Below are 18,099 nucleotides of genomic sequence, written 5' to 3' on the forward strand. Positions count from 1 at the left end.
CAGAGCTCTGCAGCTCATGTCCTCTCTCACACCAGGCTCGGTGACACTATCACCCCAACTTCGCCTGGTTCCATTGGCTCCATATCCCCCAGAGGATAGAGTTCCAAATCCTCATCCTCCCCTTCAAAACTCTCCATGGCCTTGCTTGTTCCTACGTCTGTGACCTCTAACATAATATCAATACCACCATTGGCAGCCTCTCTGCCTCCCCACCCTTTGGAACTCTATCCCGCAGTCCCGTAGCCTTGCTCCCTCTCTTGCTTCCTTCAAGGCACATCTCAAGATGACCATCTCATCCCTTTGACCGCGCCTTAGGCTACTCTCCTACCCCAACTTTCCTGCCCTCCACCCTCCTGATCCCAACCTCCAACTCGGGTACAAATCTCCATTGTCCAGCGCCTTGGGACATCCTTTCGACTTGAGTATTAAATACATGTAAATTGTTGATGTCAGAGGATCTTCAAAGGCTGGGTTGTGATTAGCTGTGTCCATTCCTATTTCCAAGAAGTCTTTAGGGAAGATACATGTCTCTCCCAAAATATTTGAACCTCACTGAACTGTGCAATTCTTTTCATAAAAAAAATAATATTGATTCTTTCAACTTTTGACTCCTGGAATTTCGTGCCGTTGATGGTGCTAATTAACATTGGTAATTAATTTCATTACCTTATGATAATGAACACATCTACTGGTTCCTCCAGTAGCCTTTCTCAATGGGCATTGTAGGAGTCATCCATAAGGTGAACTTCGGGCTGGCATTGGATGGTTGGTTAGTGGACTGAACAAGAAATCAGAGTAAACTATGTATCCCCATAACCTGCAGTGGACAAATCAAACTATCAATGTACAATGCAGTCGGCTTGTATTCTAATTATCATTAAATGCATTCTCCAGTGTTTGATGCCCACATCTAACTGGGCCCTGATATTATTATCTTGAACTTATTCCTGTGTGTTTACTTCATGTCCCCTCTGCCAGTCCTATGCTAATGTATCCCCCAGACGTCATTTCAGTTCTGATGAAGGGACATGTCTGAAACACTAGCCTGTCGCTCTTTTTCAGATTTCAATTAACCTTTGGATTTTCAGCATTTCTGTCTTCATGTTAGAATTAGATTAGCTTTGTTGGCAGTGCAGTATCATATTGGAAATCTTCAGTGAATGAACAATTATCACACCCAAATCCTTTTCCATCTCCACCTCTGCTAATTCACAGCCCACTAATTTGAGGGCTGAGTGTGGGTGGCACAGATCAGCATGGATTTTGCTGACCCTCCACCATTGTGACTGGGAAGTTCATTTAGTTTGATCTAATGCTCATTGATTTCAGGCTGTGGATGACTCAAAGGAATGTTTACTCTTTTTTTCCATGTTGCTGATGTCAATACAGCCTCAAGCTCAATATTAGGTTCAATGGGGTGTCCCTCTTACATTTTACTGCTTCATCTGAAAAGGTTGAATCTTGTGGCTCCCTTGGGTCTGGATTAAACATACACAAACACACATGGTTGCATGTTGACCTTGATAGATGCCGAAATTTAAGAACAAAAGCATTTTTTCTGCTTTAGTTCACAATGTACAGTCCACTTGATATGGACTCTATATGGGCTATGCCCTATGAAGTAATATTGGGTATATTTGTGATATTTCTTGATATAATAATCCTTGCATTCGATACCACCTCATCACACTGTCAATATGTCCCAAAGCGCTTCACAGGATTTCACTGTAATATGTCGTGACTGTGTATTTGTAGACGAATGGGACAATGTTAGCAGGTTTTCTCAATTAAAGAGTCTGTAAGTCCATCATGCTGATTCACAGCAGTGTTTCAGCACAATCTATTTTCAAAGCGGGTTCCCGTGAGCTAGTGCAATGTATATTACATACTTTATGTTACCAAAAGGAATCCCACGCGAATTTCTTAATTAGGAAATCTCATTAAAGAATATCTGAAAAATTGACCATATTACATTTTAAGTTTCAAGAGACTATAAAAATGGAACAGGCACATTTCTAACGGAACATTTGGTAATTGATGTCCATTATTTCCATTAGCCGCTGCAAATGATGGAAATTGTGTCATTTTACACATCAATATGTTGCACATCATGAGGCTGTGAATACAGTAATTTAGCTTAAATTGTGGGGAAGCTTTTTAAGAGACCTTTTACTAAGACAAATTTGATTTACTGTAGGGTCAGTAGCAGGTGCGATTGAGTTTCTTATTTTGGTCAGTCAGGAGTCTGATATCTTTAAAAATCTCCAGTTCCAGCTCTTGATAACTCACAGAAGCAATTTCTGTTTGCCATTTGTGGAGTGCTCAATCTCTCTCTGGAGAAAAGGGATAGGGCCACATTCTTTTGCTTATACCTGGAGAACATAGGCACAGAATGGCAAAATACAGTCATTACACTTTACAGTATATCCTGTGAATCTCTTTGAGATGTCCTCCCAACATGAATGGCGCTATATCCCAAATTTAACCATCCTCCTTACTAGTATGAGACATAGGTAAGCTTCCCAATGTTTATCCCATTAGCACCATCAAAAAATTAATGTTGACGAAATCATTAATGATTTTTGAAAGAGTGATAGAAACTTGGGTGGTAGCAGGAATAATGGATAAGGCGTAAAGACAGAAATACCTCTGTATGAGACACAGACTTCGATTGAAAGATCTTTGAGATCCACTAAATTGGTGAAACAGACTTAATCAGCTGAGAATCCACCTCCTGTTCCTGAATTTCTGTTTCCTATGTTCCTTGTATCAGAGCTGAGTGAGTATAATAATAATAAAAATAAATTCTTGCATTTGATATAGCGCCTTATAATGTCTTCAAGATGCCTCAAAGCACTTCACAGAATATACTGTAAAGTGAACTGACTGTATATTTTGTGGGAGAAACATGGCAGCCAATTGCAGACAGCAGTTTCCTACAAACAGTCGTGGATTGAATGACCAATTTATTATTATTTTGCTTTTTAAGGAATTATTACCCGGAAAAGCAATCCGTCAATCGACTAACAACCGCAAATCCTGACTCAAACTCAAGAAATGTCTAACCTTCTGAATCCCAGAATACAGAATAAAGTGACACGTTATATTTGGTAATAATCTCAATGAAGTGTGAATTTATCAGATCACTGGATTTATTAGATTAAATTAAAAGATATCAAAATCTTAGTAGAAGTTCCTTGTGGACAGGAGACTTTCTCATGTGCTTTAAACCTTGACCTGATCCTCCTTATTTTATAGGGATCTGTGGCTCAGGCTTGACACGATAGTCCCTGGGTGGAGATGGAAGCCAATTTATTGCTTTGTAGGTAGACTTTGAATGACAGCATATAGCACAGCATGAGATCCTCAGAAGGTGCTACGTGAACAATGTGAAACCCATTGCCACAAAAAGGTATAGATGCAGAATTGGAATATTTAAAAGGTGACAGACAGACGGACGGACGGATGGATGGATGGATGGACGGACGGGGGAAGAGGGGAAGAGGGATTGAAAGATATGCCATGATCTCATAAAATGGTTGAACTGTCTTGATGGAATGAATGGCCTCCTTTTGCTCTACCCCAACATTAACCTTAAATTTTCTATCGGACATGACTGACTGTGCATATTCCTAGCACCTTCTCTTAATACTGTGGATCTTTACATTCACAATTTTCCTTTCGATCTCGTCTGCTTTTCTCTAATCTTTTTGATCCAGTGCTCAATTACCCCCTTTTCTTCTTTCTTTTCTACTACCTAGCTGCACTGTTAATGCACAGAATGGGATCAAACATATAAGGCTCAAAATCTCTTGGCCTTTTAAAAGTAATTTGTCTAAAAAAATGAAGATGGTGAAACATTGTGGAGAAATTGTTAAATTCAGTCTTAATTTGGAAACCAGGTTTCAGCAGTTCTTAAAGACAACCTTTTCCACAATTCTACACAATCTTGAATTTTAAGACAAAATGTTTTTTAAAATGATTGAAGTACAGATCATTAGTTGGACTGCAGTGGAGAACTTCATTCCATTTTGGGGGACCTGACTTCAGGAAAGATGTTAAGCACTTGGAGAGGGTGCAGAGGAGGGTTTGAGACAAGTACCAGGGATAAGATATTATACTTATGAGGAGAGATTGGAGAGGGTTTTATTTTTATTGGAGCAGAGAAGGTTGAGAGGGACCTGATAGTGGTGCACAAAATTATGAGGGGTTTGATAGAATAAATAGTAATAGTAATTATAATAATCCTTGCATTTGATATAGCGCCTTATCACACCATTGAGAGGTCTCAAACCGCTTAATTGGAGAAATAACAGAAGCTATTTCAACTGGTAGAGGAGTCAGTGATGAGAGGACATAGATATAATAGTCACAAGAAGAGTGAAATCACAGTTTAGGAGAATTGTTTTCACAGAAAGAGAGAAAGTTTGGCGGTGCTAGAGGGAGTAAGGTGCTAGAAGAAGAGTCCATCGTGGGTTTCAGGAGAGAAGTAGAGTTTTAGAGGATAAAATAGAAGGATAAAGGTTTGAAGGTGTATGGAGATAAGACGGAGCTATAGGATCGAATGAACACCTTGCTCTGAGTGCAAAATCGATGAGCCAAATGATGAGCCAAAAGATGAGCCGATGAACCTTGCTAAATCTAAATTTCTATGATTCTAAGACGGCAGATTTCTTAAGTGCTGCCAGGAATGTAATTATATGGCAGAGAGGGCTGGCTGCCCGAATGGTCCACTGGGCTTTATATCCCTGTGCTCCTATTGTGTGGCAATGTCAGGTTTAATACTTTGACACATAAAGAGTACTTTGTCTGTGTGAAGAATTACTGTAAGAAGACACCCAACACAGCACAATATCACTGCCTGTTTCCAAGGCAATAACTTTAAACATCAAATCACCAGAGTTCAGTGTATAACATGCAAACAGACTCCCGCTACTGTAGAGAAGGTCACAGCACAAGAGATGAGAGCACTCATTTATGGTAATGCATTCCAAAAAATAATTGAATCATTCTACCCCATCTCTGGATATGATGGTGCCTTGTGCTGGCAACACTTTATCTGTGTTTTTTTTAAATAAATAGAAATCTTTTAAAACAATTCATGATCTTCCTGCTGTGAGACACTGATCTACAGATTATGTTTGATGGTTTGAAACATCCAAGCTTTTAGATGGCGTTTTTATAGCTTCTGTTTTTGTTATTCCTGATGATTCATTTAAGTGCTTTATTACTTTTTTTTACAACAATCTAAATCTTCAATGATAATTTATGAACGTTATGAGTGAGATTTTAATATCCGTCTGAATACCTTCGCCATGACAAACCTGAATTAGTTACACAGATTAGATACTCTGAGGCTGGGATCAGTTATATTGTACAAGTATAGAAGATGCAATAGTCATGTTCACATAAAAGTGCATAGTAATTTTTTAATCAACTTGTGGTGGTTAGATTGCTACTGAGGGGGATGTCACAGCAATATTGAACTCATTTATAAATGTAAAATAGAAAAATTGTGATTTATTTTGGGTTATATAGTAGATACTGTTTTGACCTATTTTTGGGTTGATGTTAAAAGGGAAGGAGAGTCACCTAATCCATGAATCTTTAACATGGCAAGAAACTGAGTTTGTGCGTTTTCGCTGTGATCAGAATGTTTTAACCCTGCTCAGACCAGCAGAATTGTCAACTTAAAAGGAATTTGGTTTGAGGAAATGTGCTTGGAAAATATTAGTTTGAAGAGATCAGAATGAGCTGTTCTGGTCCAGTTCGCAATAACACATGGAAGCAAGGATCAAATGCAAGGATTATTATTATTATTATTAAGCAGTGTGAGATTACTGTAAAGATAATAATAATAATAATAATCCTTGAATTTGATATAGCGCTTTTCACGTCGGGAGGACGTCCCAAAGCGCTTCACAGAACACACTGTAAAGTGAATTGACTGTATATTTATGGGCGAACGCGGCAGCCAATTGCGCACAGCAATGTCCCACAAACAGTCGTAGATTGAAAATGACCAATTTATTATTGTTTTTGGTTTTGGAGGGATTATTATACTAATGCACAGTTTGCTAAATTTAAATCAAGAGTTTCAAATTTTAGTTGTTAGGAAAATAACATTGTAAGTGAAATCTTGTGCCACATTAAGGATAGGAGGGAAAGTGTTTTTTTGTAGGGAACCCTATGTTACTTTAAACATCAACTGTGAGAACTTGGCTCCAAGGCAACCTCAGACTGCAGCATAAGATCACAAGATGTTTGGATGAACAACAACAACAATGATAATAACCTTTGCATTTAATATAGTGTCTTTCACATTGAGAGGCCATCTCAAATCGCTTCACAGGATTCACTGTAAAGTGTAGTGAGTGTGATTTTGTGGGTGAATGTGGCAGCCAATTTGCAAATAGCAATGTTCCACAACTACCCATGAAGTGAATGCTCAATTGTATATGGAGCATTGTTGGCCAGAACTCTTTTCAAATCATGCCATGGGATCATTAAAATTCACTTGAGCAGGTAGAGAGTCCATTTTATCTCTTTCTTTCACTATCCTCCTATCAGTGTCGGCAAGTGAGCCCATATTGTTATATAGGACTGTCTGAGGTTGCCTTAGATCCAAGTTCTCACAGTCGATGTTTAAGGTAATACAGGGTTCCCTACAGAAAAACACTTTCCCTCCCATCTTAAGGTACTTTATGTGACACCAGGTTCGGCTTACAATGTTATTTTCCTAACAAATAAAATTTGAAACTCTTGATTTAAACTTAGATTAATTGTGATACTAGTGCACCGTTTGCAATAGTATATTTACAGTAATCTCACACTGCTTCCATATGTTATTTTGGACTGAACCAGAACAGCTCATTCTGATATAGGACTGCTTAAAACGTTGAATCTAAATTCCAAATACAATGTGCCTGTAATATACCAAATAATTATATAAGAAAATTAATATGTTCCTTTATTATAAATATTTAACTTCCCTGCATTCTGTCTGGTTTAACATAATAATATTATTAATAATAATAATAATCCTTACATTTGGTATTGCATCTTCCACGTCAGGAGGACGTGCCAAAGCTCTTCACAGGATACACTGCAAAGTGGAGCAACTGTGCGTAAGTGGGCAGTCAGATGGTCTAAACAGTCTCTTTTTTGTGTGCTTACCAGAACTTTACCTGCAAAGCAAAAGTAAGTTTTAAATAATTGATCTCAGCACAGAGGAATTGCCCTTTTAAAAGGAATGCAATTTAATGTAAAAAAAACCAGTGCTGTTAAATGTACTAATGGAACGTTCCATCAAATGTGATTGAAATGTTGTATTTATCATTTTGCATGCCTGAGATTTCCTACTCAATGTTATTTTTACTGACAAGTATTCCCACGTACACTTTTATTTTAAGATCTATCTTGTCAGAGGAAGCAAAGCAATTGCATTTAAATATTGCTCCATTGATAATGTAAATTATTGTAATAGAAATGTTCACAAGGTGAGACTCATTTAAAATAAAATATAAAATAATCAATTATTATTAAATAATATTACAGCTTGGACTTGCCATGCCTTTTTACATAAACAATTTCAAAATGCCTTACAGACTTAATAGAAAGCACTGAGCAGGAAATAGGGAAGTTGAAAAAACAGGTGGTTTCGGAGATAAATTTAGGTGATTTTTGAAGGTAAACACAGTTTCAGATAACAACAGCAAAATTATCACTTTGTTCTTCCCACTGAATTCTTGTTAAACCTCCAAGCCAAAGCTCTAATAATAATCCTTGCATTTGATAAAGCGCCTTATCACATATTCGAGACACCTCAAAGTGCTTCACCGAATATACCGTGAAGTGAATTGATTGTATATTTTGTGGGAGAAACATGGCAGCCAATTGCGGACAGCAGTGGCTCACAAACAGTCGTGGATTGAGTGACCGTTTTTTTTATGAAGGAATTATTACCCATGGAAAAGCGATCTGCCAATTGACTAATGACTGGATTCCTACTTACTGCTAGGTAAACAGAGGCATGTGGAGTAAGGAAACTTGCCCAACATTGCCCAACGGTTCCCAAGCCATAGTTCTTGTCCACCTGCTCCTCACGCTCTCCAGAATTAGACAAGCAGAGTGTGTCCCTCTGGAGAGAGAGAGCATAGATATGTGGAAGTGGAAGTCGGAATCTGGCATACTTATGTGGAATCCTTCAATGATTCAACATTCAGATTGATGAATATGGAACAACGGAAATATTTTACAGCCTTGTCAGGTTTTATCACATAGCAAAACAACAAAGTAATCATTATGAAGCAGCTCACTGTCATGATGAAAAACTCCTCTCATTCGCTGGAATTTAAAGACCTGTCAATATCAAGAACAGTTCAGAGTAATGTTAACAGACAGTAAGAGTGACACCGAATGCAAATCCACTTCGGAAGTAAGAGTGAGAAGTATCAAGGTTTGGCTACAAATGCACAAACACAGTAAAAATCCTGTGAAGTGCTTTGAGTCGTTTCGATGATGTTATATCGGTGCTGTACTAAATGCAAGGATTATTGTTATATGGTTTACTCCTTTTTTTAAATCCCTAATAATTGATTTCTATTACATATATCTTTTGTCTCGCTAGTATACTTTTGTGGAGTCCTGTAACATATAGGTTAGAGTACTCACCTCGCAAAAGAGAGAACCCGGGTGCAATTCCTGGGCAGGGCGAAACCTTAGGCAAGTTTCTTTACTCCACACACCTTTGTTTACCAAGCATTAAGTAGGAACCTGGTTGTTAGTGGATTGGCAGATGGCTTTCTAGTGGTAAAAAAACCTTCAAAAAAATCTCAATCCACGATTGTTCGTGGAACACTTCTGTGAGCAATTAGCTACCCGTTTCGCCCACAAAATATACAGTCAATTCAGTTCACAGTATATTCTGTGAAACACTTTGAGATGTCTCAACAATGTGATAATGCTCCATATCAAATGCAAGGATTATTATTATATGTATTGCATTGGTATGCACATACACTTGCTTCAACTATAGTATTTGCCCTTTTAGATCCTGCTTCTTTCCCAGCACTTGAGTAACCCGCCTGGAGGAATGTACGCCATGTGCAGTAATTCAGATCTTCATTGTGCCGGGGATTGGAGAGTAGCAATGACCTCAGCCGCTCTGTGCTATGTTTATGATGTTGTAAACTGTCTGCAGCTGCTGAAACTCTGTGCCCAATCTAGATTACTGGTGAAATGCTCGGAGCAATTTTCTGATGCGATTAAGAGCCGTAAAATTACAAATTATTTCCTTCTTAATTTAATCCAGTTGATCCCAATCCTTTAGTACTTAAGAAAACTCTCCTCCAGCTATCCCAGGAGCCTATTTGTGAATTTGAAACTGTTGGAAATGTCCTTGTAATACGCTGGAGAATGTTCCTGTTCTGTTCCCTATATTTTCTTTGTTCAATGTTTGATAAACTTAAGACATTCTCAGGATTTTCTTTGGACCCAGCAGCAGGACTACAATCTGAAAAACAGACCTGAGGGGAGAAATTCCATCTGGGTCTACATTTCCTTTATTAACATAGCGCACAGCAGTGTTTTACAAACAGTTGTGGTTTGATTGACCAAATTATTATTGTTTTTTTCTTGAAGGATTATTATCAGGCATGTGGAGTAAGGATACTTGTTCAAGGTTTCACCCTGCCAGGAATTGAACCCAGGTCTCTTGCTTGCGAGGCAAGTGCTCTAACCACTGAGTTACAGGACTCCACAATTGACATGTCTTGCTGAGCGGGATTAGATGATCAGCTTGAACAAATAACAATCTCAGAAACCTAGAGTGTTCTGAACCTTTGGAACTTTAATAATATAAGAATAATCCTTGCATTTGATATAGCATCTTATCACATTGCATCTACATAGTGGTCTTCATGCAGGTAGCGTCTCGGAGCGCTTAACAATGGTGTGGTTAACTCCAAGCTAGAAAGGGAAGAGATGTGACTGAAGGCACTGTTGAAGAGGCAAGTCTTCAGCTGTAATTTGAAGATGGGCAAAGAGAGGCAAGATGGAGGGATTGAGGCAAAGAGTACCAGGGAATCATGGCATAGTGGCTGAAAGCCAAAGGTAGATAAGAGGGGACAAGGGATGTGCAGAAGAAGACCTGAGTCAACTGAGCAAAGGTGATGGGTATTGGAGTGAGGTGTGAGCAATTGTAGTGCAATTGTTCTTTTTAAGGAAAAAACCAACAAAAGAATAAAAGACATGGGAAGCTCAGACATTTTACTGCATTACATACAGTGACTCCTCTGTCAAATGTAAAAGGAAGGGAGATAATAAATTGTGTTTAAAGTATATTTTGATTCAGAAAGATTAATTCAGCTTTCACTCATTTGAATTAGAATTTTGGGGATTTGCTTGCTATCAAAATTCATTGAATACAATTCATTTTCCATCTGTTTCCCAGAGTTAGGAGGAAAATTTAGATCTAGAACAAAGGCCACTGCCTTTTCCCTTCCAAAAATTCAAATATGTACCTCAATAAAACCCGTACCTCTGAGGACACAAAAATCAGAACTGTAGACGTAGATGGTGTGCTTTATTTCTTTCATGTACGTTTCCTAACCAACCACGTGCGTTATTTATGAATGATTTGAAGCAGCCTTAAGACATCAATGGTTCATTGTCTGAAGGTCCAGTGGGGACCAGCAGAAATCGAGATAAAAGAAATGTATCAAAGGGACCTTGCAATAAAAGTGACACATTGGTTCTGTGATTCTGTTCTGTGACAGAGTCAATGTGGTCACCATAATAGCTATTCATTATAGAAGATCAGCTTCTTTGTTACATGGGTCCATATATCTTCATATTGCACCCTCTATGAAATATTCCTGCACGTTTCTGGAGAGTAATGCATTTAGAACACTGGGCATGATTTATTGTTTTATCCATCAGTTTCATTCTCTGATTTATTTTTATTTAAAAGCAGTAAGATTAGGAGTTTGACAGCCTTCTGCTGTCTGAGCTGCTGTTTGCACCTGACGTCTTGGCACAAAACGATGTCCCACCTTATTTAAAATCTGCCTTCAATGTGATGCGGTTTATGTGGTTTCCTGAGGACTTATGTATGGTCAGCACTATTTATCACATACGCTCTTACACTCTTGTGACTGTTCCTCAGACAACTCTGGATCAGGAGCCTTTAACACCCTATTACTCTGGGAAACAGGTGTAAAAGGAATCCCATCAACTTTGATGGCTGATGGATCATGCAAATTCAAATATGATTTTTTTCTGCTGCAAGATATATTTTAAGTAATATCTATGATCTCCTTTCTTTTTCTGTTTGACAAAGTGGCTGCATATAATGTAATAAAATTGCTGAGCTTCCAAAGTCACTTGCTGTTTTGTTGGTTTGTTTATTAAAATCAGTTGTTTTCCTTTAAAAAGATCCAGGTGTCTGACACACATGGGAACAACATCACCAATACTTAAATCAGACTGAGACTATGTGAAAGGTTCTACGCAAATGTAATTTGTTGTTGTTGAGGTTGTTGTTGAGTGCTCTACATATATATGAAATTTTCCAATATGTCAGGCACGGTTTACACACTCTCCCCCCAGAGAGATGCAGCCTGATTACACAACATGTTTAAGTGCAGCTTGGCAAGTGGTAAGGCTTGGAGACTTCAGAGCATGGGGCTACTGCTGGAGCTTAACCAGCTAAAATCTCATAGCTTGCCATTCCAAACACTGCCAAGCTTCCTGCTGCACGTCCAACTAAGAAACTCTATTCGCTCAGATCTTGGTTTGAAGAGATAACAGGCACTGAGTGAGAGGAATCCCCCAGTACTCCACTGACTGGTAAATTCCTGCTAATAAGACAGCTTGATCGGCCTATCATCCACAGTGTTGACTGAGCTGTCCTAAGAAACCAATTACTGAGACCACCACAAAGGCTCACCTCATATCCAATATTCCATTGCCAGGAATGCTACTTTGGAGCCAACTCAGCAACAAACAGATCCCGCTTTCTTCCCCGTTTAGGAGGATAGGCACTAGTTGGTCATGACTCTGAGATATCTGAGCTCTTGTTTGCACCTGGTATCTCGGAATGGAATGATTTTACAGAGGGTGCACAGCCCAATTGTGAGCCAGTCTTGCTTCAAGGTCAGAAGGATGTGGGTTCACTCCACACTTTGGGACTTTAAGCTCAGTCTACCACTCCATTACATTCATTAACTGAGGGGAGGGATAAAAAATTAAACTGAAGTCTCATCTATCTGTTCAGATGGATGTGAGTTTCCACGACACTATTCAATAAAAGAAAAATATTTCTCCTGATGTCCTGGCTGACAATTGTCCAGATAATTTGATCACTAATTTTGTGGCAATGGCTGATTCTATCTACACGACAGTAATATGTCGTGCTCATCATTGTTAAACATCATTTTGTTAAATGTTCTTCAGATGGGAAGAGTTTTACATTTGAAACATTGAGATCTGAGTGCCACTTAGCAGAAGCAGAATAGCCTATTAACATGCAGTACCAACCAGAAAATCAATTTTGAGTGTATCCTGTCATGCCTCTTCATAGCAGCATGAAATCTCAAAAGAAGTGGACAGGTCCAGTGTTCTGGGGTTACTGGTTATGATTTGCAAATATTCAGATGTTGAACTAGATTTGTGTTGATTCCAGGGTCATGCTAGCAGGAAATAATCATTATAAGTGGGATACAAAATGAAGTTTAATACTACATTATATGCAGCACTTTGCCAAGAAAGCCTTGACAATGCATCAAACAGTAATAACAACCAATCTTGTCTTCATTGATGGAGAAATCAATGCATTCTCACTTATTTTGATTATGCACTGCAAGCCTGAACATCCGTTACTGCCATTTAAAAAGACTGCAATTTTAAAAAAATGCAATCTGTCTGTTAAAAAAAGATAGTTTTTGTAGCTCAAGCAAAGGATCACTTATATAGCATCTTGAAAGGAATACTTTATCTCAAATTTCATAATTGGTACCAACACTTTTTTTTCTTAAATTCTTGTTCTTCCCGAACCTGTTTACAGTTTTCGCATAGCACGGTCTCTGTAACCCAGAAGGCAGAGCAACGACCAGCTCTTGCACCCTGCTATACAACCAACAACTTGGGAGATCTGACAAGTTAAACAAACAAAAAAAGAAATAAAAAAAAGTATTTTCTTTCTCTCTCTATCTCCGTGGGGAAAATCAGCTTTCTGCCCAGCACCTTCATACAATGGTGAGATTGTATCTCCTTGTGCTGGGCCCTGAGGAGAGGTGAAGAATCGTGTGAGATGTCACTGTCCCATTCCCACCTGATCGGTGTTCATAGAAATGGTTTAAAAACTATCCCTCCACAAGCATGGTCATTTTAAAATAAAATAATTTGTTAAATAACGTGAACAAATGAAAGCAGCCGGGTTGATGGATTACAGCATTAAAGCAGGGTTTTGTTTGCTTGGAAGCACTTTTTTGTGAAGACTGTTTCTTCTCTTATTTTAAAATTCTCAGCTTGGCTTTGATAAAGTCATCTCAGAATTCCCCTGATCCCAGGGTGAAGTTATTTAATTATTTCACGGGAAGTGGAAGTGGACGGGTATTTAAGGAGGATGGGTTTGCAGGGTTATGGGGAAAGAGTTGGGGAGTGGGATTGACCTTACATTGCTCTTCTCAAAGAGCCGGCACAGACTCAATGGGCCGAATGGCCTCTTTTTGTGCTGTACGATTCTGTGATTCTATGAAGCAATTTGTATGACTTTCTCCTATCACAGAACTGTTCTGAAAGGATTTAGTTGTGTGTTTTTTTATCACAATATCACAGTTGAGTTTGAAAACTTATTTATATGGGAGTTCTATCCAGCCACGGCCATGTACGGGAGATAAAGGGTCGATGGACCAGATTGACATGGCATAACTCTTAATGTTTTCCCTGTCCTTCGATCAAAGTTGTTTGTAACAATATTGGACTTCTTATGCTACTTGCATTCATTAGATTGGCTGTTGTTCACATATTGATAGATGCATAGCAAGCTGTTCATTACGCTGTGGTACAGATGAATGAATACAAACAAATACAAATTACAGTTACATTGCGCCCTTCACATCGGGAGGACGTCCCCAGGCGCTTGGCAATCCTGGCATGGTGTCGTAGCTGGGGTGGGAGCAGAGGGGATACGGAGGGGAAAGATGACTGAAGACACAGGCAGAAAGAGGTAGGTCTTGAGACACCAAATGAAACGAGGGAGGCAGCGAGTCAGACAGCTCTGGGATGGACATCCAGAGAGTGGGGCAGATAAGCTGAAAGCCCAATTGCCGATGGTGCGGCAGAGAGGACAAAGGACATGAAGCAAGCTGGCAGCCACTGAGTAAAGGGAGCAGTGCAGATTGAAGGGATCCTTAGCCATCAGGTATTGCAGTGTTAAGAAATACATCCTCTTCTGGAGGACAATGGGAATCACTTGAGATTAGCAAAGGTTTTAGTATGTACAATGATGATTTATAAGAACTCTATTTAATAAGTTGAAATGCTTTAGAGCATATACTGTATTGTTAAGCGTGGTGACGATATATTTTGCAGGTCAACTTTGTGAAGTTCTTTGTGAAGACTTCTTTCTCCCTTCTCCCCGCATTAAGATTCTCAGCTTGACCTTGAAAGATCTACCTCAGCAATCTTCTGATCCTAGGTTGAAGTCATTTCACAAGACATGATTGATTTGATTTCCTTATTATATATAAAACCCTTTGTACTCTGTCATAGTAAGAAAACCTTGATGTTCCCTGTTAGTTCAGGAATAACGGATTTGCCCTCCTGTTTGCCCTCCGCATGTAGTGATTGAGGATTTGAACCATTGTCCAGACGTACTTTGCAGTCACTGCTTATATTTTGAGGGGGTATGGAGAAAATGGCAGATAAGTGGGAATGAATGAATCGCTTTCAAGGAGCTAGCACAGACACGATGGACTGAATGGTCTTTGGCTGTGCGTAAATTTGTCTGGGTCTGTGGGCACAAACAGGTTTGGTCGAACAAGTTATTGAATACTTTGGGACAGTATTCCAAATTCTTTGATCAAGCATGATTCCCATGTCATAGAATCATAGAATTATACAGCTCAGAAAGAGGCCATTCGGTCCATCATGTCTGTGCCAGCGCTTTGAAAATAGCTATCCAATTCAATCCCACTCCCCTGCTCTCTCCATGTAGTCCTGCAAACTTGTCCTCTCCAAATAATTATTTGCTTCTCTCTTAGAAGGAATTATTGAATCAGCTTCCACCACCCTTTCAGGCAATGCATTCCAGATCCGAGCAACAACACAACCAACAACAAAATTAAATTTGTAAAGGCCCTTTCACATCGGGAGGACGTCCCAAGGCACTAGACGGACAGAGTTACGGACCCGATCTGGGGGTCGTGGTGGGGGAGGGTGGAGGGCAGGTGGGAAGCAGAGAGATCAAAAGCACAATCGAAGAGGAGGGTCTTGAGATGGGTCTTGAAAGTGGGGAGGGAGGGGGCGAGGCAGAGGGACTGCAGGATGGAGTTCCAGAGGGTGTGGACAGAGTGGCAGAAGGCCCACCCGACGATAGTGGGGCGAGCAAGATGGGGGACATGAAGCAGGCCGGAGCCCGCTGTGTGAAAAAAATTCTCCTCACATCCCCTCTGTTTCTTTTATCAACTATTTTAAATCAGTGTCTTTGGGATACTGACCCACACTCCAGTGGAAAGATTGTCTCCTTGTTCACCTATCAAATTCCTTCATAATTTTGAAAACTTCTATTAAGTCTCCTTTTAACCTTCTCTGTTCCAAGGAGAATAATCCCGGCTTCTCCAGCCTCTCCTGATAACCGAAGTCCCTCATTCCTGGTACCATCCTGGTAAATCTCCTTTGCATCCTTTCCAATGCCTTGACATCCTTCCTAAAGTGTGGTGCCCAGAACTGAACACAATACTCTAGCTGAGGTCTAACCAGTGTTTTATAAACTCCATGCTTCACAACATGTGTTTGACAACTCCATGCTCCACCGGGCAAATCAAACTAAAGTCCCAAAATGTAATAATACTATACATATACACATACAAGTCCCCAAGCCTTGATTCTTGACAACCTGGTCTAACAGACTCCAGTGTTAGGTAAGCATGGTCCATCCCTCTAGAGAGAGAGTGTACATTTCCAACACAGGGTGTCTATGTGTGGAGGGCAAACAGGTCAAACTGTCATTGTTGAACTAACAGGAAATATCAAGGCTGATCAGTTACAGAAAAATTTCACAAAATCGTTCTTAATGTGACAGAGTACAAAGAGTTCCATTTCAGACATGGTGATGTGTTTCCCCATGTGTCAAACACCCGACTGAGCAAAACAAATCGAAGTCAGGTTGTAGCCCTGTACAGATCACTTGATATAGCTCCATAGGGTTTACTGTAAAGTGGTGCAGGTACTGTGTGTATTTTGTAGACAAAGTTATGAGGGAAGACTCATTATGGTAAATTTATTTTCAAATCAGGAAAGATTGTGAGGCGATGCATTTTAAGATACTGAAAGGAATAATACATATGCATTAGAGGTTATTTAAATGAAGACAAAGTGCAGAACTCGGAGCCTCAAAGAACTCAACTAAGAAATATTTCTTCCGCTGGAGTAGTGGATAACTGGAAGATTTTATAATAATAATAATAATCCTTGCATTTGATATATTGCCTCATCACATCTTCTAGACGTCTCAAACACTTTACAGGATATAACGTAAAGTGAATTGACTGCATATTTATGGACCAAACACGGCAGCCAACTGTGCATAGCAGTGCCCCACAAACAATCATGGATTGAAGTGACTTTTTTTTAGTTTAGTTAGGACACATAGTTCTCCAAGGGTGTGGACTATAGCTTTTAATCTGTTTCTTGACAAACTCCACTGTTTGAATTTAAAAATGCTCGTTCGGAAATACCTGTCCCTCAGTAAGTAAGAAACAGAAGTCTAAATTTCTTTGCACTGCTCGAATAATTAGTTTCTAAGCTTGTAACATGACATTTTTTAATATCAATATTAGATTCTTATTTTAAATGTCTCTCTCTCTGGATAGTGCTAATATGATTCAGAATAACAATTAGTAGCCTGAACCAAATAGATAGATCCAGTGTCTGCTTGAAAGCGCAGTGATGGCTTACAACAACAGACATTGGTGGCAGCTGCAAATGGAGTTGAAACGAAACCTTTCGTTGTTCCCCCTGCCTGACCCCTTAATGATATCAGGGAAAATCCCACTACTCCCATCACTGCATCACTCCACCTTTAAAAATAGAACTAGAATGTCTCTTTAGGAATGAAATTGATTAATGGAGGATTAAATAACTGGGGAACCTAAGAATTCCTGAGCTGCTTGGATCAGGAAATATATTAGGTCAAATTAGACAACCAGTCAAGGGCGTACCTTGTTTTTTGTAAGAATAGATAGATATTTTGGAATATTGGGGGTGAGGAAGGGAATGTTTCCACAAACTCTTGTTCGAGAGATTCAATGGCAAGGCAGAATCAGTAGCAAAAAATAGTAATAATCCTTGGATTTGATATATCGCCTTATCACATCTTCGAGACATCTCAAAGTGCTTCACAGAATATACTGTAAAGTGAATTGATTGTATATTTTGTGAGCGAAACACGGCAGCCAATTGCATGCAGCAGTGTCCAACAAACAGTCATGGGTTGAGGGACCAAATTATTACTATTATTATTTTTTAAGGAATTATTACCCTAGAAAAGGATATGGTCTGAGGAAGAAATGTTCTTTTATTGTTTCAGACTTTCTTGTGTTCACAAGATCACAAGATTGGTTCAGATGAAGAAGGCCCTTTGGCCCTTCAGATCTCATCATTTCAGAACACCTCCCATCCTCCAATCACTGCATAAAGCTGCTTTTTAAATGAGTCCTGGCCTCTTCCTGGCAACCTGTTACAGTTGTTTAATTACCCGCTGGATAAATTCTTCTGACAATTTTTTGCAGCAGTTGGCTTCAGGACAAATTCCTAAATTAAATTGCGTCACTTTGGTGAGATACTGAATGGAAGACAATGGGTTTCCCACAGAGA

Source organism: Callorhinchus milii, unplaced genomic scaffold, assembly GCF_018977255.1.
Source record: "Callorhinchus milii isolate IMCB2004 unplaced genomic scaffold, IMCB_Cmil_1.0 Scaffold1, whole genome shotgun sequence".
Lineage (NCBI taxonomy): Eukaryota > Metazoa > Chordata > Chondrichthyes > Chimaeriformes > Callorhinchidae > Callorhinchus > Callorhinchus milii.